The sequence below is a fragment of the Saccopteryx bilineata genome, chromosome 2, assembly GCF_036850765.1.
Source record: "Saccopteryx bilineata isolate mSacBil1 chromosome 2, mSacBil1_pri_phased_curated, whole genome shotgun sequence".
Taxonomy (NCBI): Eukaryota; Metazoa; Chordata; class Mammalia; order Chiroptera; family Emballonuridae; genus Saccopteryx; species Saccopteryx bilineata.
In genome coordinates this window covers 140,701,187-140,722,886 of record NC_089491.1, presented here as the reverse complement: position 1 = coordinate 140,722,886, position 21,700 = coordinate 140,701,187, and the positions used below count along the sequence as shown (strand labels likewise).

Here is a 21,700-nt window from a genome sequence, read left to right as displayed (position 1 = left end):
TGACTTAGATGCTCACCAAGAAACCCCTGAGGTATTGCTAATCATATATCATTTTACATACACAAGAAATTAAAGCTTTCTCATTTCAATAGGCTCTATATATTTTCTGAAATGAATCAGAGAACAGATCAAAGATTCCTTAACCAAAGAAAGAAGGTAAAAACTGTTTAATTTCTTAAGGGAAGAGAAAATTCTCTACTTTTGTAGTTTCATGTCATTCAATCAATTAATTCTATTTAACATTTGCCAATGCCTGACCAGGTGGTAGCACAATGAATAGAGTATCAGCCTGGGACACTGAGGACTCAGGTTTGAAAACCCAAGGTCGCTGATTTGAGTATGGGATCATAGACATGACCTCATGGTTGCTGGCTTGAGCCCAAAGGTCGCTCGTTTGAAGCCCAAGGTCACTGGCGTGAGCCCAAGAGCACTGGCTTAATCAAGGGGTCACTTATTCTGCTTTATCCCCCACCCTCCATCAAGGCACATATGAGAAAGCAATCAATGAACTAAGGAGTTGCAACAAACAGTTGCAATGAAGAATTGATGCTTCTCATCTCTCCCTTCCTGTCTGTCCCTATCTGTCCCTCTCTCTGTCTCTCTGTCTTTGTCACACACACACACAAAAAATGTTATGTTACATGCAGATCATATAAAGAGTCTTGAAAGTTATTTCTGGTGTTCATGGACCACACAGCATACAACACTGTGGTTCCTAGGCCAGCAGCATCTTGGCATTCTTTCTTAAAAGACAGAGGTTTCTTTAGTTAATTTTAATTTTTAAATTTATTTTATTTTATTTATTCATTTTTTAGAGAGGAGAGAGAGAGGGAGAGAGAGAGACAAAGAGGGAGAGAGAGGAGAGACAGAGAGAGAGAAGGGGGGAGGAGCTAGAAGCATCAACTCCCATATGTGCCTTAACCAGGCAAGCCCAGGATTTCGAAACGGCGACCTCAGCATTTCCAGGTCGAGGCTTTATCCACTGCGCCACCACAGGTCAGGCTTTTGGTTAGATTTTAAAATGCAAATTCAATTGTTTTTAGTGGGGTGATTTAAATTTCTATTTCCTCAGGGTTTTTGTGTTATTCAGTTTGTCTTTCAAAGAAATATCTATGTCAACTAAGTTGTAAAAATTATTCATAATACTTACTATCTTTTTACTTTTTTTTTTTTTTTTTTTTTTATATTTCTGAAGCTGGAAACAGGGAGAGACAGTCAGACAGACTCCCGCATGCGCCCGACCGGGATCCACCCGGCACGCCCACCATGGGGCGACGCTCTGCCCACCAGGGGGCGATGCTCTGCCCATCCTGGGCATAGCCATGTTGCGACCAGAGCCACTCTAGCGCCTGGGGCGGAGGCCACAGAGCCATCCCCAGCGCCCGGGCCATATTTGCTCCAATGGAGCCTTGGCTGCGGGAGGGGAAGAGAGAGACAGAGAGGAAGGTGCGGCAGAGGGGTGGAGAAACAAATGGGCGCTTCTCCTGTGTGCCCTGGCCGGGAATCGAACCTGGGTCCTCTGCACGCTAGGCCGACGCTCTACCGCTGAGCCAACCGGCCAGGGCACTATCTTTTTAATGTAAGAATCCTGAGGTTGGAATTGTCTTTTCTCATTCCTGATCAATCTTTATAGAGATGTATTAATTTTACTAAACATTTTTAAAAAACAATTTTTTGCTCCCTTTATTGTCTGTTTTCCATCGTATTTTTTCCACTTTTATATTGATTATTTCTTTCCTCCTACTTATCTTTGCTTTAATTGGCTCTTTTTCTAAATTCTTCAGGAAGAAGCCCAGATCACTGATATTAAAACTTTTCTTTCAAATACAAGCATATAAGGTTTATATGCCTGCAAACAGTTCCTGTTTTACAGGGGTTTTTTTTGTTGTTATTTTCTTTTGTTGTTGTTTTTTTATGGCAGGAGGGTATTTCAATATAAATTATTCCATTGCAGCCAGAACTAAAAGCCTTTCACGGAATCCTTTCTTAGTGTATACTTAAAAATCAAATTAGTCATTGAGCAGAACCAATGAAACAGAGCAAACAAGGGGGGGGGGAGTTCCCCCCACTGTGGTAAACTATATATAGGTTTATTAACTATATATAGAAAACATCAGATGGTGCAGCTAAAGAACTCTGTTTTGAATGGACAATTTCTCTTGTTTTCAATCCAGTGAGAGTGACTGCAATTCACTCTCTGCAATTTCCATAATTTTCATTGGAAAGAAATCTATGGGACAAGTGAAGCTAGGAAGACCTCAAAACCACACAAACTTCTCTCATCCAGCAATGTGAAACCATTTTCTCTACCTTCTCCTACATGGTGGACACACCAACCTTCCCTTTATGAAGACCTTCCCATGACTGGTAAGTCCTCTCCTCTTTCCCACAATGTACACAGAGCACTGTATTAGGTGCGATGAAATGAAACAGGAAACATGGTCCTTGTCTTCTCAATGAATGGTGTGAAATCAACTTAAAATCCACATGAGCCAAAACATTAATCTTGATCAGTACCTCATATCTTACATGAAAACCAATTTTAGATGGATCATAGACCTAAATGTAAGAGGTAGAATAAAAAAGCTTCTAGTAATACTGTGGTAAAGCATCTTTATGACCTACAGATAGGCAAAGGTTTTTTAAAAAAATGAACACAGAGACCTAACTTTAAAGGAAAAAACTGAAACTGGACATCAGTACTCAAAGGACATCACTAAATATAAAAAAGAAAGACATACAGGAAAAAAACAATACTTGTAATTCAAAATTTGGACAAAGAACTAGTACTCAGAACATATAAAGAACTTTAAAAAAAAGAAAAACAATTCAATTTTTGTATTATGGCAAAAGTCTTGATAAAGAAGATCTCTCATAAGCATATAAAAATCATAAATCATCAGACATGTGCACATTGAAATCACAAAATGATACCTCTAAATATCTGCCACATGGGTAAAAGTTTTAAAAACCAACAGAATATGTTAGTAAGGAAATGGAACAACTAGAACACTCACACACCAGAACCAGTATGGGAAACTTTTAGGCAACATCTCCTAAAACAGAACATATTTACTCCGTGATCAAACAATTCCACCAAAAGACATGTACAATAATGTTCACAGCACCCTTCATCATACTAGTCAATGTCCATCAATAGCAAAATGGAAATAAAATACCATTTGCACAAAAGAAAAATATTACTGCTACCATGTGTAATGGATAGTCCACAAGCTTGAGAACAGAAAATCTTAGCCTTGAATTCATGGCCTACTATTCACCATGTACTACTAAATATGTAGATATGAGTATTTAATCTCATTGCATCTGCTTTTTCCATCTAAAAAATACGGTCATATCACCTCTCTTACAATATTATTCTAAGGATTAGATATAATGTGCATATAACGCAAAGCACTGTGACTTATAACAGGTATTCAACAACAGTAAGGCCAGGATTTAGGAAAGAGAACTTAAATCACTCAGGGTCAATTATCAAACCCTTTTATACATACAGTTTCCTCCTGTAAAATAAAGATAATCTGCCAAATAAATTTGTAGTATTTCTGAGTTGCCAATTCAGTCATCAGTGAAACTGTACAAGAACTGGGTCATGGCCTTTCATTCTTCATTTATGTTATGAAACCCATATGCAATTGCAGCTGTCAGCTCTCATGCCAGAAGATCAGATGAATTGGAAAGTTAAACAACTGGGCAGGAATGCCAAAATGTGCGTAACTGCTGGAAGGGAGTCCAATTGGTTCAGTTACAAAGTCAACCCTTAGAACACTATGTGTACTCTATACACACTCTGAAGAGCAGCATATGCAGCTTAGGATGTCTGAAATATAAAAGGGACAAAAATCACCCTAGTACTACTGCAGGTTTCAGCCTAATTCTGCATCTCCTTTAGTCTAACATAGAGATCTATTCACACTGGTCATTGGGGAATAAAACATACAGGTCCTGTAATGAAGCCCACTTTCACTTCCTTTTAATATAAATACAGGGGCTCCTCAGGTTATGACAGTCTTGACATATGATGTGTTGAGTTCACAATGCTTACTCACATAAAAACTAAAAAAAAATTGAGACAGGAGTGCTTTGGTTTATGCCGTTAGCATCATACTCACCGGCTATGTGGGCAAACTAGTTTGGTTGCGCACAGCGGAATAATACGCAGTATAGTGTACAGTATTTGTGTCCTTTTCCTTTTTCTGTGGCTTAGTTCTGTTTTTATGTTCTAATCACTGTCTTTTTTTTTTTTTTCATTATTTTAGAGAGGAGAGGGAGAGACAGAGAGAGAGAGAGAGAGAGAGGAGAGACAGAGAGAGAGAGAAGGGGGGGAGGAGCTGGAAGCATCAATTCCCATATGTGCCTTGACCAGGCAAGCCCAGGGTTTCGAACCGGCGACCTCAGCACTTCCAAGTCGATGCTTTTTCCCACTGCGCCACCACAGGTCAGGCTGTTTTTATGTTCTATCTAGATTATGATTTTACAACTGTGTTAGGATAGGTAAGTGACTTAGGCTAGGTCGTGTTTCAACTTACACCAAAATTTGGATTATGTCACTGTTGTAGGAGTGGAACTGTCATAACCCGAGGACCCCCATATATGTATATAATATATATATATATTTAGTAGTAACCAGATCCTAAATTTCAAAGTTATAAGAAAAACTAGGAGAAATGATTATTTCTAAGTATAACACATTTTCAATAAAATTTTCGTCACTTACAAAGAAAAATCAGGCTATTAATTTAGTATTACTATCTAAACTAGCAAGAAGACAGAGGCAGTGCAAAGAAAAAATAAATCCCCTGATATCTTAAAATCAAATTTTATGACCCCAAATAATTACTGGAGATTAAGGCTCCAAACTTCCATATTTGATTATCCTAGCTATTTCTCTGTTAGAATTTATCTTTATGCCTTAAAATAGAAGATGTAACTCAAAGTACTCTAAACTCAGTTCCATTCATTCCACAAGAAAGGTCAGTACTCCATCCTGGTGCAAGTCTGTATGTAACACAGGTGCTCCATACAATGGGAATAAGGAACAACAAGCTTTTTCTTTCTTCTATGACTGAATTATTGGGAGAATCTCAGGCCATTTATAACCTAATGAAACAGAGGAAAACTTTAGCTGAAGCTTTGTAAATTTTTTTCAGGTACTAATATTTTCATATCCCATATTGGACTTAATGTTGTATGCATGCATCTAGTTTTTCATTCACATGAGGCTTTTCGCATAGAAGAACCTGCTTTGGTTAAGGAAGTCCTCTTGCAATTTTCCTCAAAGATGCCTATTTATAAAAGTTTATCTATAGATCCCACATATTTGTCTCTATGAAAAAAGCAATGAAATTCACATTTTAAAAAGCTAGTACATAAGCTGTCTGCTGCATAAAAGTAAAAGTTAAAAAAAAGATGACATCCATAAATTGAAATGTGGAACTCAACAGGGTTGTTTAAAGTCCTAATTCAATGTTTGTCTTTAACTTTGAAGGTCAGGACTTTAACCTCTTAAATCAAAATAAACTACAATGGGATTTTTTGCACCTAAGGCACCTTGCAAAATAGAGTAGCTCAGTTGATTAGAGTGTCCTCCCAATACGCAAAGTTGCAGGTTCAATTTCCTGTCAGGGCACACACAAGAATCAACCAATGAATGCATAAAATAAGTTGAACAACAAATCAATGTTTCTCTATCTGTCTCCCTCCCTCTGTCTTACTTCCTCTCTCTCTAAAATCAATAAAAAACCACTTTTTAAATGGTGACGCATCATGACAAGCTGCCCATAGGGTCAGAGGAGCATGTGGTGCAGCCCAGAAGGGGACACCAAAGCCATGTCCCTGTCCCAACTCTGGCCCTCACTCCAGGCCCGAATCCTACTGCGGCTTGGATCCAGGCCATCAGCAGTGAAGCTCCAGAACCTACTAGCAGTCTCCAGGAACATTATAATAATATATGAATGGGAAAGTCCCAGAAAATTAATCCTTTATATTGCATATACTCCAAGGAGTGAAGAGATTGAAAAGGGATTGGAAGGAAGCACATTAAACATGGCTGGTAACAATCACTCAATGACAGTGGAAGGACCCTGTATATTAATGATTTGGGTGTTAGATATCACCTCATAAGTGATGCTGGTGCATACTATGCTGCAAAACTGCTTTAGAAACAATACAATCTCATTTACTTAAACCTTATGTTTAATGATATTGGGCCCAAAGGTAGAGAACTGATTGTTAAACCACTACATAAGAATACCTAAAGAATGACTGGGAACAAGATTAAAAATAAAAGTGGAAATTTTTTTGCTGCAATGCTACAAATTGATTTATTCATCCTTAGAGAAGTTAGATCTGGGTGACTGTGATCTGGTAATGCAAAGTGTGATAGCATTTGCTTACAGTCCTTATTTAAAACAAATAGTAGAAATAACTTAAACCAACCTATACTATACAGTGAACAGGAAGAGTCCAAAGCTGATGTAGGTCACATGTTAAAAGAAAACCACTGTTGTGTTGAACTGCACGTGAGTAAGCATGATATAATAAACTGTGGTCTAGCCCTGGCTGGTTGGCTCAGTGGTAGAGCATCGGCCTGGCGTGTGGAAGTCCCATGTTTGATTCCCGGTCAGGGCACACAGGAGAAGCACCCGTCTGCTTCTCCCTCTCCTTTCTCTCTATCTCTCTCGTCCTCTCTGGCAGCCAAGGCTCTATTAGAGCAAAGTTGGCCAGGGTGCTGAGGATGGCTCCATGGCCTCCGCCTCAGGCATTAGAATGGCTCTGGTTGCAACAATGGCCCCGGATGGACAAAGCATTGCCCCCTAGTGGGTTCTCCAGGTGGATCCCGGTTGGGCACATGCAGTAGTCTGTCTCTCTGCCTCCCTGCTTCTCACTTCAGAAAAATAAAAAATTTAAAAAAAAATAAAAAAAGAAACTGTGGTCTAAAACTGTTCGGTGATATGCAGTATTTGAACAAAAGTCTTCACTACCTTGATGTCAGCTGCAATAAATAAATTGTGACAGAATGGTGTTACTGGCTGCTGTACTGAAGAGTAATACTACTCTGGAAGTAACAGAGCTTTCTTTTAACAGAATAGAAAATACAGGAGCAAGAATCTTAGTGAAACTCTTGCTTCACACAACAGGAGTCATAAAGGATCGTCAGTAGTCAGCAACAACATAGAGGGAGAAGGACTTTCACTTTCTCAATCAACGAAAACAAATTCCACGCTCTCTAATGTCTGCACTTAGGAAAACAAATTTGATGAGGCTACATGTGCAGCATATTCAGACTTCATCCAAATGGGCCATCTAAAGCCAGACCATACAGATGTGGAGCTATCTGTGGTAGACGAACATGTATATCTTGCATAAGTCTCCAATGGCCTTTAAAAAAAAACAGTAAGTCAACAGCTATGATAAAAGCTGTACAATAATTTTCACACATTTGTCTTATGTTCACTGATATGAATATTTTATTGCCTATTAAATTCCTTTAATAAATTAGTACGTTACTTTTGTCAAATGCATAAAAGATATGACTACATTGAACTTTGTACTGCTGTCCATTAAAAAAAAGTGGTAGTGTTCTTTTTTAACTCAAAACCAGTGTACAGAGATGTGTTGTGGAATTGGCTTCTGAAACCTGTATAATTATGTTAACTAGTGCCATCCTAATAAATTCAATTAAAAAAAGAGAAAAATTTAAAATATCTAATAGAGGCCAAGTTAACAAAAATAAAGTATTACTTTGTAACAATATCATACATCTATTAAATTCTTAGTAACATGAAATAACGTTATGTGGGGAAGGAAAGTATGATTTAAAAGAAAATCTATGTACAATATAACCACAACTTTGCAGAACAACAAATATAAAGAGAAGAAAAACACATCAAAATGTTGCCAGTAGCCATATCTGGATGTTTAATTTCTTTCTCCTTACTATTCAACAAAAATTTGTTTAAACATGTTTTTCTGAACAAAGACATTCACCTAAAATGGTTTTTCATTTAAGTATACAAGACCAGAAGAACATTAAAGACACAAGACTAGATAAAAGGATCTAGTCAAGTCAACTAGACTTAGATTACATATTCTAAAAAATCATATGTAAATTCAAGAAATCCTTCCTTGAGGATTACCAATGTACCTTTCTAATGTTTCAGAAATAGAAGGCATTTTATTCCCCAATAATTGGTGATCAAGAGAATATTAAGTGCACAAGTAAGTTCTAAGAAATTGGCTGAAGTATAGCTCATATAAGAAACAGAAAAAAAAAAGATAAATAGAAATTAGAAATAGGACAAGAGAAGTTATAATAAAAAGTCTCACATAAGAAAGGTCAACAGTGATGACTGCACTTAGAGCATAGCTCACTTTCTCTACTGTCAGGGAACAATGCTGTGCAATGAATCCTCAGACAAATGCCGTTACCTCAAGTGATCGTACATTAACCATGAAACTAAGAAAAAGTAGTTTTGTGCTAGAATCACAATATAAAACCATTCTAAACAAGAGCCCTAATAATTTGTTAATAATGAAACAAATTGTTTATCATACAGTAGCAAACAAAAAGGCAAACACCATGTACTTGGTACATTCAAAAGTTTCAAATGTTTTTCCCTTGAGAGATTCCAGAAATGGAAATTTCAAAAATAACAATACTCACAGCCCCCCATAAAGGATTTCTTTCAAACAGCATCCAGCAATGCCTTTTCCTCTTCTGATTAATCATTATTTCCTGCTTGTGGAAGAATTATCTGTATATACGATTTTTGAGTAAAATCCATAGGCATTCTGCCTTTAGGTATCAGAAACGCACACAACTTCTGTTAGACACAGTAAAGAACTAACTAATGGGAAGTGCACAGCTAGGTTTCATAACTTTATTTCTAGCAGTGATGGAGCCTCAAAGAACTACGGAAGCAATGCATTTCAAAATCCCATGAAGGTATTTCAAAATGTAGTGAGGAAGCGCTGGAATATTGTGGTAGAATGAATGGGAAGCATGGGGCCAACTGATGTGACTTCATGGTAGTCACAGTCTTCAGATGTATGACAAACTATCCTTCAAAACTCAGTGTTAAAGGATGTTAGGATTTTTTTTTTCATGGTGACTAGTCATAAGAAATCATGAAAAATGAAACTGTTTTTAAGCTCTTCATCTCCCCCAGAGCAAATGGGCCTCTGTTTCCTTCCCAGGTTACCCAGCCATCCCAAGTAACTTCTTCATAAAAACATATCGAGTTTCAAAGGAGGCAAAGCACCAATGAGCAAATTTCTCATCCTTGCCATGTTACTAAGAGAAAATTACTGGTTAAAGTCAATATTTTAGTTAATGCATCATATATTATAGATTTCTCAAAAGACCTAAAGGTTTATCATCATGACCGAATGTTTACTTAAGAGCTCTAATTCTAATTCCCTTTTGTGTAACATATAGATGTTGAAGTCAAAATTAAACTGTAATACCTGGACTCAGTTCAATTTAGAGATATCACTTCATCCAATTACTGAGTTTCTGAAAGAATAACAAACTGAAAATAGGATATTACCTTAAAGCACTTAAGGAAATTTTGATAAATAAAATTAAATAAAATTTTGATACAGCTTATAAACCAACAAGTGCAAGCATGAAAAGAAACTACTTTGGTAAACACATACTTCAATCACAAAGTCTTAGAAGCTTAGAAATTCTCCCACTGAATGGGTAAGAAAACTGAGGTCAAGAGCGTTAAGGTAAGATAGATATAGCTATGTAGATATTAATGAGACAAGCTATATACATTTCAGATCTTCTGACAGAATTTTTCAGTGGAATTTTCATGGCATAATTTTTTTTTGCAGTTTTTAAACTTTCTTCAACAATCAGCAGTTAGTTCTCATCCACATGAACTGTTTATGTAGATTTTTGAAAGTAGTGACGGATAGGTAGGTAACCAGTGTATAGTGACAGACAGGTAGGTGACCAGTGTATGGTGACAGATAGGTAGGTGACCAGTGTATAGAGCAGGGGTTCCCAAACTACGGCCCGCGGGCTGCATGCAGCCCCCTGGAGCCATTTATCCGGCCCCACTGCACTTCCGGAAGGTGCACCTCTTTCATTGGTGGTCAGTGTTCTGAGAGTAACTGAACGAGAACGAGGTACTGCGCAAAGGATTATGTGGCTGCACAATGGAAGACGTCCAAAAGCAGGCCCATAGTTCCCATTGAAATACTGGTCAGTTTGTTGATTTAAATTTACTTGTTCTTTATTTTAAAATTGTATTTGTTCCCATTTTGTTTTTTTACTTTAAAATAAGACATGTGCAGTGGGCATAGGGATTTGTTCATAGTTTATTTTATAGTCCAGCCCTCCAATGGTCTGAGGGACAGTGAACTGGCCCCCTGTGTAAAAAGTTTGGGGACCCCTGGTATAGAGCTTATCTGGTGAATCTTCGGCTTCATTACATTTTCTGGATAACTGCAGCCAGACATAGACATTCCTTATTCCTTTGGCCCAGACGGCTTTGTTGAGCCTGCTGTCAATCTGTGTATTTGGAGTTCCCATCGCCTTTATGGCAAATTTCCAGATCTCTCTGAGTGTGCAAGAGGCACATTTCTTGAAACTCACTTTATGGATGCACTTGTGAATGTCGATGGTGTACTCTTTGGTCATTACCTTGTTAATGGCAGAACGGCCCTTCTTCTCACCACCCTTCTTTGTGGGAGCCGCTCTGCCCCAGACCCTACCCAGGTCAGCTGAGGGCTGTGGGTGTCCTCTGTAGTAGACTAGGTTTCGCACAGGAAGCGTTGATGTATGTGCTCAGACGTGAGTGATGAAGTCAGATGAGATGTCAGCATTTTTGCTTCCCCCTTTCTAGCACAGAGGACAGCAGGAAATTTCAAACTGACCACATGCCAGCAAACCATTGGCTAAAACTACAAGTGCCCCACTCTGCTGCGGAGTACCAGGGCTGGCAGGATCCCACTGAGTGTGTTGGCCATGGTTCTCGACCTCTTTTTATCAGTGTTTTAGCAGTTTAGTGGGCAAAAAAAATTCATGTGGAATACTTTCCAGTAATTTGATACTGTACATTGTAGATTTTTATATATCTTTATAAGTAACTAAAGCTTTTCACTGTTCATTCAAGATAGTATGGGAATATACCTTTAGAAACATGCTGTAAAAATTACACTAAAATAAAATTTCTCTTATAAATGTGTTTTTTTTTGTTTGTTTGTTTTTGTTTTTTTTTTGTATTTTTCTGAAGCTGGAAATGGGGAGTGACAGTCAGACAGACTCCCGCATGCGCCCGACCGGGATCCACCCGGCACGCCCACCAGGGGCGATGCTCTGCCCACCAGGGGGCGATGCTCTGCCCCGACCAGAGCCACTCTAGCGCCTGGGACAGAGGCCAAGGAGCCATCCCCAGCGCCCGGGTCATCTTTGCTCCAATGGAGCCTTGGCTGCGGGAGGGGAAGAGAGAGACAGAGAGGAAGGAGGGGGTGGGGGCTGGAGAAGCAAATGGGTGCTTCTCCTATGTGCCCTGGCCGGGAATCGAACCCGGGTCCCCCGCACGCCAGGCCGACGCTCTACCGCTGAGCCAACCGGCCAGGGCTAAATGTGTTCTTTTTTATTTTTTAGCTTGCTGCTTATATTTTGGTTTGCTAGATTTTATAAAAACAGATTTAGACCTTTTTACTTTAAACCAAATGATTTTGATCAATCCAGTGATACACGTGTGTTTAGTTAAATCTGAGAATGGCTTTAGGAGCCATGATATCAATCAATTTGTTACAAAGCTAAAATTTAGTAGTCCCTCAAAACAATTTTATGTGTGGCTAAAAATAAATTTTCATATAAAGAGAGTAAATAAAGCTATTTATCTGCTCCTAACTCCACCACCATTTATTCCATTATCTCAATAAAATTAATATTATCTATAATTACAGCTGTAAACTTACTACATGCCCTTCTCATAACAACCCTAACAAAATGGTGTTATTAGCTTCACGTAAATAGATGGTGAACCTGCGAACTAAAATTAAATAACTTCTCCAGAGAGTAAATGGCAAAATTGCAATTCAAACCCTGGACTGTTTAACTTCAAAACCAGATCTCTAAAATGGAAAATGTCTGCTTATTCTCCCAAAATTTTCTCAAAATTACTAACCTGGGAAGGAATAAGAAAAACATTTACCCTATATCCGAGTTTTCTTGTTTTTAACCCCCAAATACAAAACCTAAAACTGGTAAACTTCCTCTTTCTACATCGGATGACTTTTCATAACTAAATTCCTTAAAACCTTTGTATTTAACCTACTTGTAAAGCAAATAGTTTTACATCTAAACTAAAACAGTAGAATCGTTTTAGAATAACTTAAGAGTTCACCAGAGCAATAGTCGTTTTCATCTTTATTTGCTTATTGGTTATGAGAACGAGGACAGTAAATTTGTCACTTCCTCAAGGTCACTTTAAGCCAGAAATAGATTTCTGGTTTCAAGTCTGGTTGCTAAACCACGCTTCCTCTGCAATGGTGAGCTGCCACTGGTAAGCTGGTCAGTCACTAAGAAACAGAAAATAACAAGTACAGGATATTTAAAATACTGTTCCTGCTGCTCTTTCCCATACCTCTTCATCTGGTCTGTTTCACCCATTTCCTGTAGGGTATGGTCTATATTGCCATTATGGGAAGAAACTGCAATGGCCTTGGCAGATAAGAAAAAAACTCTATGCCTATTTCAAACATAAAACAAATGTTTCATCTTCTTTTCTAATTAAAATATGGAATAGAGCCTCAAAAATTAAGATCCTTTTTTTTTAATTGTCTTATCAAGTCCACGTCTTCTATGTAAATCTTATTGGTACAAACTATCATCTTTTGATTTATAAATGGAAGGCAGCTCACTAAGAAGTGTGTAGGTACCTGCGCACGTGGCTTCTGGCCCTGGAGAGGGATTTGTCTACAGCAGTACTAGCCCGGCTTTTACAGTATTTCCAGTTATACTGCAAACAGGCACACACAACAAAGACAGCCAAAGTCGTTTCTTGGCTCTATGTGCGTCCAGTTCTTGCTCTTGAGCAGCTACCTTTGCTTTTACCATCTGACAAGTCCTTTGTCATTTCAGGCAGTCCTTCTTTATCCTGCCAGTATAGGTGGCTTTCTGTGATTTTTCCCCCTCATCTTTCAGATGTATTTACTGGTACATTTTTAAGGCTTGTTCCAAAAGCTCTGCTCTCCTGTTGACCAAGACGTGAAATGTGCGCGTAGACCTTCAAATCGTTCTGAAGGCGCTGCACGGTCGTCTGCCTGAGGCATCACTGCGCGTTCTCTTAAAAATGTATCAGAACCATTTGTCTATGTCTATTTCTCGAGGAGGGTCAAATATTTGAAGACTCTTTGCTTTGCTGATAACATCTTTGGGGATTCTCTTGGCTCCAGAAGAAGAATATATGTTTATTTAACCCTTTGAGTAGTGAGTTTTTTCATGCTTGCTGACCCCCAGGAGTGAGGTTTTTTTCAAAAAATGAAATTAGTTCCAGTTCCAGTTTTATTAACTTAAAATCATGTTTGTTTGATAACCAATCTATGGAAATAAGAAAAACATTCATTTGCCTTTTTGTAATGTTGCCTTACACAAGTACGCTCGTACTCTGAATGGTCAGGAGGCACGAGGACGTACATGAACGTTCGTACTGCTCAAAGGGATAATTAACAAGAACTTCCTGTCTTGAATTTGTTGCAGCAGAGAAGAGGTTGGCAGCTTTAATCAATCATTGCAGATCATATTCTGACCAATTTTTAATGCCATTTCCATCTCCACCAGTTCATTTCTGAGATGCTTATCACCTACGAGCCTCAGCTTTCTCTTCCTCTTTTCTAATTTGCTCATTTCTTTCTTCTATGTTTAATTCAAACACTGTAAACTTACTAGTTAAAGGTGATCACAAAGTTATTCCACATTTTAACCCACTCTGACTCATTATCAGAAAATTAATTCCAGCTCTTGAAAGAGTTTTGAGGTTTCTGCCTTTCCTTTTTAATAATTTTTTTCCCCTGGATATACTTTCCCTTCTTTGCCAATAATACTTGTTATCTAACTTTCTTGATAGCTAATGGGGCAGCTTCTAATTCAGCTTGTCTTTGTTTTTTGGTGTTTTAGCTTCTTGCTGCTTCGATTTTGCTTCTGCTTTTCCTTTCTTTTCTGCTTCTCTCTTGGCCTTTTCTATTTCCTCAAATATTTTTATTCTTGAATATCAGGTGTATGTGTTATCAACTAATGTTCTTTATTTCTTTTTAATATTTTTTTATTTATTGTGGAGGAGAGAGAAAGATGGAGGGACAGACAGGAAGGGAGAGAGATGAGAAGCATCGATTCTTTGTTATAGCTCCTTAGTTGTTCATTGATTGCTTTCTCATATGTGCCTTGACCAGGAGCTTCAGCCGAGCCAATGACACCTTGCTTAAGCCAGTGACTTTGGGCTCAAACCAGAGACCTTAGGTCATGTCTATGATCCCACGTTCAAGCTGGCGACCCCATGCTCAAGCTGGTGAACCTGCACTCAAGCCGGATGAGCCACGTTCAAGCCAGTGACCCCAGGGTTTTGAACATGGGTCCTCAGTGTCCCAGGCTGATGCTCTATACACTGCACCACCACCTGGTCAGGCTCAACTAATGTTCTTATTCTGTTTGTTTCTTCTTTTTTTCTTTGTGCCCTTGTTCCTCTGTTCTGCTTTTCAATTCATCTCCTTTCATCATGACATTATTTTTCTTTCCCTCATCTGAACGACAAAATTTTTTTCAAGAATCAAAATTATATTAGGAAGAGTAAAATGTATCTACACCTTTAAATGAGGAATTCATATCATCAAATCTGAGACATTTTTAAAATTTGATCATCTGGAATTCCTTTTCAAACACTGGGGAAAACACCTTTGCTTCACACTTAGAAAAAACTGAGTTATCAAAATTACGTTGATCTGTCTCAGTGTAGCTTTGTTTCTTACAGGGACAAGTCTAAGTACTGCATTATGGTCTTGGTTTTTCTAGTCTTGGGATCTAGTGTCTTTAGCATGGGAAATTCTTCTAACTGCAATTCTTCACCTCTGATAACTCTTTCTCATCATGCAGTTCCTGAAGAGGCAAAAGAATTTCTGTTTCTCCACTTAACAAAAGCTTCAAACCATCTTCCCACAGGTTCAACTTCACACAGTGCTGAGGCTGTGATTAAAAGAGTCAAAAGACTTCAATGCATTGCATGGAATAAATCAGAGGTCAGCACGTGGGTGATGAAAGTGCCCAGAGCGTCCACAGCACTGGGCAGGAGCAGCATGACAAGGACGGGCGGGGCCAGCCCCATGGGCACAGCAGTGCACATCCAGGTGGAGAGCGGTTTGAATCCAGGCAAAGGGCGCTTAGCACCCACTACTGCAGCTCTAGCAGTGCTGTCAGCTGACCCTTCTGTAGTGATGGAGATATTCTCCATTTATACTATGTATATCTCATAAGGTAGCCACACAAGCACTTGAAACATGTCTTGTGTGACCAAGAAACTGAAATCAATTTTATTTTAATTAAATTTAAAAATGACCTGTGGCTAGTGGACAGACAGTACAGGATTAAAGTCTGGGTATGTCTTTCATTTTAAAACTTTTTTTATTTTAAAACAGACTCATAGGAAGTTACAAGAATGGTACAGAAAGGTCAGTTTCCCTTCATTTTGTTATAGTGCAATATCAAAAACGGGAAATTGACACAGGTACAATGTGTGTTAAGGTGTATGCCATTTTTTCACTTGTATAGATTTGCGAAACCACCACCACATCAGGATACTCAACAATTCCATCACCACAAAGAACTCCCTGTGTCCCCGTTTACAGTCAGACCCAGCACCCTTCTCCCCATCGTTCCTAGCCTCTGGCAGCCACTAATCTATTCTCTAGCTCTACCATGTTGTCCTCTCCAGAATGCTATCTATATAAGTATGTGGCTTTTTGAGATTGTCTTTTTGTACTTGGCATAATGCCCTGAAGATCCATTAAAGTTCCTGTATGCATCAGTGACGTGGTTCTTTTTTATGGCTCTGTGGAACTCCATAGTGTGGATATACCATGGTTAGTTTGGCCATCATGTTAAAGGACATTAGGTTTTCACAGTTTCTGGTGTTTTACAAATAAAACTGCTATCACCACTCTCACACAGGTTTTAGTGCGGATTTCATTTCTCTGGGCTGCAGGTCCAGAAGCGTATGATTGTGTGATAGGTATCCCCATGAGCTTACTTTCGTTCGTCATCTGTATTGGTGAAATGTGTCTTCATATTGTTTGCCCATTTTCTAATTAGATTATTTGAGTTTTTAAGTACTGAGTTTTAAGAGATAGATAGATAGATAGAATACATAGTCAAATATAAGGTTTCCAAATATTTGTTCCAGTTCACCTTTTTAACACGCTTTTACAAAGCAAAAGTTGAAATTTTGACGAAATCCCATTTATCCATTTTTTTCTTTTATGGTTTATGCTTTTGGTGTCCTGGCTAAGAACTTTCTGCCAAGTCCTAGGCCCTCAAGATTTTCTTTACTTTTTTGAAAGTTTTCCAGATTTATGGTTTACATTTAAATTGAAGACTTATTTCGAGTTAATTTATGTATACAGTCTAAGTTTTAGGTTGAGGCTCCCTTTTTTTTTTTGTCTATAGATATTTAACTGCTCTAGCACCATTTGTTGAAAGATAAACTGCATTACTTTTACAAAGTTAAAGACCAGGTGACTGCACTTGTGTGGAATTACTTGCGGGCTCTCCATTCCGTTGCATTTCCCTATTTGTATCTCCCTCTGGCAATACCATAGTCTTGTTATAGTAGCTACATAATGTCTTAACACTGGGCAACATGACTCTTCCCACATTATTCTTCCTTCTTCAAAACTGTTTTAGCTATTCTAGTTACTTTGTCTTTTCATGTAAATTCTAGAATAATCTTATCTATACCTACAAAAATCTTGCTAGAATTTTGATAGAAATTGTGTTAAAAGTATGTATCAACTTAGGAGAACTTTTATTTTTACTATATTGAGAATCTTCCCATCCATAAACACAGTATATCTCTCCATTTATTTAGATTTTGATTACTTTCATCAGTACTTTGTAGTTTTCATAGATGTACTTTTTAAAAGCAACCCAAGTAGGCCTGGCCTCTGGTGGCGCAGTGGATAAAGCATCGACCTGGAAATGCTGAGGTTACCGGTTCAAAACCCTGGGCTTGCCTGGTCAAGGCACATATGGGAGTTGATGCTTCCAGCTCCTTCCCCCTTCTCTCTCTCTGTCTCTCTCTCCTCTCTCTCCCTCTCTGTCTCTCTCTCCTCTCTAAAAATGAATAAATAAAATTAAAAAAATTTTTTAAAGCAACCCAAGTAAATAAAGTAAAAATACCTTATAAATACTACCAGAATAAAAAGTGATAGTCCAAACAAGTTTTGAAAGTCAAAATTATCTTCATTAAATGAATTTAAAAATCAATAATAAAATAAACCAAAATATGTCCATTTGGGGCAAATAAGCAGATTTTTCTGAAAAAACAGGCTTTATATAATTTACAAAGAAATTAAAGGCACCACAGGAATTTTGTAACTAAAACAGTAAACAGAGCAGACCAGAGGTATAAAGGAGGATAGAATAAGTATCTTCCATGCATCACTGTTTTCCTCTCTTTTTTAGATTATTATAGTTATTCAATGTCTCAAGTCTGTGCATTATATGTGCAATAATAGTGCAAGATAAGGGCTCTAAATTATATAATTTCTTTTCTTTTTTGTTTTCTTTTTTTGACAGAGACAAAGAGAGGCAGATAGGGACAGACAAACAGGAAGAGAAAGAGATGAGAAGCATCAATTCCTTATTGTAGCACCTTAGCTATTCATTGTTTGCTTTTTCATATGTGCCTTGACTGGGGGGTAGGGTGATACAGCAGAGTGAGTGACCCCTTCCTCAAGCCAGCGACATTGGGCTTAAAGCCAGTGAAGTTTGGGCTCAAGCCGGTGACCTTGCGCTCAAGCTGGTGAGCCTGAGCTCAAGCCGGATGAGCCTGTGCTCAAGCCCACGACCTCAGGGTTTTGAACCTGGGTCCTCTGTGTCCCAGTCCAATGCTCTATCCACTGTGTCACCACCTGGTCAGGCTAAATTATATGTATCATATATAACTTCAAAGGTCCCTTTCAAGTTCTACATTATATATTTTGTAAATGGTATTTTTAAAGAGTAAATGGTAGAAAATAATGTTTCATAAATTTTGCTGCTTAGCCATCTACAGAAGGAAGGTCAAGTGGAAAAATAATTCTATTGAATAGTAAATGTATTAACTATTTGGACAATTTGCTAAAGCTTTCAGGGAAAGTGAGCTATGAAAAAATCAAAAAGATTAAAATTATTTATCCCAGAAATGAGAATTCTGTGAAAATACCTGGAAGGTAATCAGGAAGGTATATACCTACCCAGAGGAAATAAATGAGAATTTAAAACTATATCCAAGCATATATTCTTAACAATCGGAACTCAAAATAATGAGACTGTAATAGGTTGTACAACTTCTGAAACGAGAAGGTCCTATTAACGATCAATGCATGTAGTAACTGTAGAGGCTTGAGAGGACCGAAATAACTCACACTGCCCTCCCACCAACGTTCCTCACGTGAATAATCCAAGCCTTCAGGAAACCATGGTCTGCTTTCAAGTCTAACTGAGAACGAAGAGTATGGAGACTGGTGACTGAGGAGCAAATAACAGTGACCATTTTCTGTTCCCCTCTGTGTCACCCAGAATGCTTTACTGTTTCACACATAATAACTGCTTGGTAAACTGATGATAACATATCTAGGATATCCTAAAACAAATGGAATTATAATTTGTGGAGAGACAAAAAAAGATAATTTCTGAAAACCAAGTGTGTGGACATCATTTTCTAAACTTTGGTAATGATATCATGCTAGGGAAGTTGGACAGTAGATGGAGAAAATCAAGAAGCTAGAGGGATTTCTCAAACAGAATCAGATGCTTGTGTCATTGTCACCTCATCCACAGTACTCATCATCTCACTCCTAAATTATGTCTTACCACCACACTTGGTAAAGTATGAGTAGAATAAAGAACAAAAAAACATAAACAGAACCAAGGAGAGAGAGAAAATGCATTATTAGTCTCACTTGACAACCACTCAGATATGAGAGACTAAACTAAAAGCAAGTAAGAAAAACTAGTGTTGCCCCCAAAACATTTTTACAATCAAATGATTGATAAATATTCAAATTACCTCAATATTGAACAACTTACCAGTGTCTCACGATAATGTATAACCCAACCCAAAAGCTAAAAACAGGAACTAAAGTTAAAGGTCAACGATTTCATATCTATCAGATTCTATGAATCTTAAAGCTACAAGTTATATTTAAACTCCATTGAAACACTGTTGTAATAGAGCATTAATTTGATTTTTTAAAGTAAAGCATCAAGTTGGATAGGGAAAAATTTACTAATATAAGTGCTTAACAAAATCAGGAAGCTGCTTATTAGGCTGAGTGAGCTAACCTACTAGAATATTTAGGTAAATAACCAAAAGTAGAAGCAGCTCCTGTTGCCATCTGTTTTGTCCTCTCTTGCCAATCTAGAAACAGCTGCCCAAGCTTCAAATAACAGAAAACCCTGGGATTCCTTCATCCCTTCATCACCCTCTGCCTTTACCACAACCATTTCTACAACGCACCCAGAGTTTGCCTTCCATTGTCCACAACACAAACAGCATTCGGTTCGAATTTTAATAGGGGGCAGTCTGTGGAAGGAGACTACTTCTCCACATTCGATAATATACAGTATAAGGCAACCTTTACTAAAAATTCACAGGCCAGGGCTAAGACCAAATCAGACACATAAATGCATTCAAATGTCCCCAACACATACAAATTTTGACACAACCAAAAGTGACAAAGAGTATTATTATTCAGTTGATTAGAAATTTTAAATTTTAATTCTACCAAAGAAAGAAAAATGACTTCTGTTTAGCAATGAAATAAAACATTTAAAATTTCCACAGATATTGAGAGGCTCTGCATATATAAATGTTTTCTTTTAAAGCTCTTTCCAGAGCGTGAACCTTTCTCCAAGTGATGAACAAATTACTTTTCACCAATTCCTAACTTTAGCCAAGAGTACTTTTTCATTATTATTTAAAAAAAAAAAACAACAACCAAAACTTAAATTAGAGAGGGTTAACAACAGCCACAACTTCTTTGTCACTACTCCCATTAAGAGGCAGGTCTATTTCTCCAACTCCTTGGATCTGGGCTGGGCCTATGACTGTCCAACAGCAAAAGGAAGAAATGACATTGCACCAGTTCTGGGCTAAATCTGTAAGGGGCCTGGAACCTTTTGCTTCCTCCACTTTAAATCTAGGCATTACACTCAGAGAAGGTGTAAGCAGCTGCATGCATGAGAAGGGCCCACAAGGAGAATCAAGACCCCAGCTGATGACTTCAGCTAAAATCCCACCTTACAGTCAAAACAAACCTGCCAGCTGTACAAGTGAGTTATCTTGGAAATGAATTCCACAGCCCTAACCTAATCAAGCTGTCTCAGACCAGAGGTGAATCATCCTCACCAAACCCTGGCGAATCCCAAAATTGTGAGCAAGAAGATAAATGTTTCCTCAAGCCACTAAATTTGGGAGTGATTTGTTATGCAGCAGTAGGTAACTGAAACAAAATTTGTTACCAGAAGTGGGGCTTTACAGTCACAAAAACATAAAATTTGTACTGGTTTTGGTCCAGGTGGTAAATAGAAGATGGTGGAAGAATCTTGAGGAGACTGTTAATAAAGATTTGAAGAAGTAAAGATACGGTGTTGGTGGCTGAAGAAAGGGAACTTACGTTACATACTGGCAGAATCATCAGCAAACCCACTGCATGCAGTAATGTGGAAGGTAGAAAGGTTACCCACCGAACTCATGGGTCTGACTAAGGAGAATTCCAAGAAGAATGTTGAAATAACCAACTGGCTTATTTTAGCTGCCTGTGATAAAAGAGAACAGTAGTGAGATGGACTAAAAAAGAAATTGTTTGGTTCCTTTCCAAGCAGAATTTAGAGGAAATAAACACAAAGGAGTCAGACTTGATGGGTTCAAAAATAAAACTATTCCTCATTTCAGCATGTTAGCAAAAGATGCACAAAGTAAGAAACAGCTCAGGGCAAAGATCAAATCCTGTGCTGCCAGGAAAATGTGGCCTCAAGGAGGGGGTTGTACAACCTTTTGTTGAGCCTCATAAAGATCTTAGGCGGTTCCTTATAGACCTTTTCCATTTAGATCTGTGGTTCTAAAATTTTGTGTGTGTGCAATGCAGCTAGGTTTGGGGTGGGGGTGAGGTGAGGAATTGCTAAAACCCAAATTACTGGGCTGGGTCCTCATGGTTTGATTCAGCAGATCTAAAATGGAGTCTGACCTTCGTAATAAATTCCCAGGTGATGCTAATGCTGCTGGCAGACACCATACTTTGTGAATCACAGAAGTAAACCAAAAGTCTTTAAAAAATTTTAAGGGAGCATCATAAGGACCATCTCTAGCAGACACAAGAGCTTCTAAGACTCTTAAAGGCATTTTCACACAACATTCTGACATAAAGGCAGTTCAAGGTAGAGAGAACCCCATCTCAAAGAGAT

General features: G+C 38.1%; 1 protein-coding gene and 3 pseudogenes across 1 annotated transcript in view; 1 reads left to right on the top strand and 3 right to left on the bottom strand.

The window, feature by feature from the left end:
* FGD4 (FYVE, RhoGEF and PH domain containing 4) overlaps positions 1-21,700 on the bottom strand; it is a 283,378-nt gene that overhangs the window by 180,977 nt on the left and 80,701 nt on the right. The window lies entirely within an intron of this gene.
* LOC136322989 (leucine-rich repeat-containing protein 34-like) lies at positions 5,955-7,407 on the top strand (annotated as a pseudogene).
* On the bottom strand, positions 9,893-12,658 carry LOC136323732 (large ribosomal subunit protein eL31-like; annotated as a pseudogene).
* On the bottom strand, positions 12,965-15,335 carry LOC136323731 (dnaJ homolog subfamily C member 2-like; annotated as a pseudogene).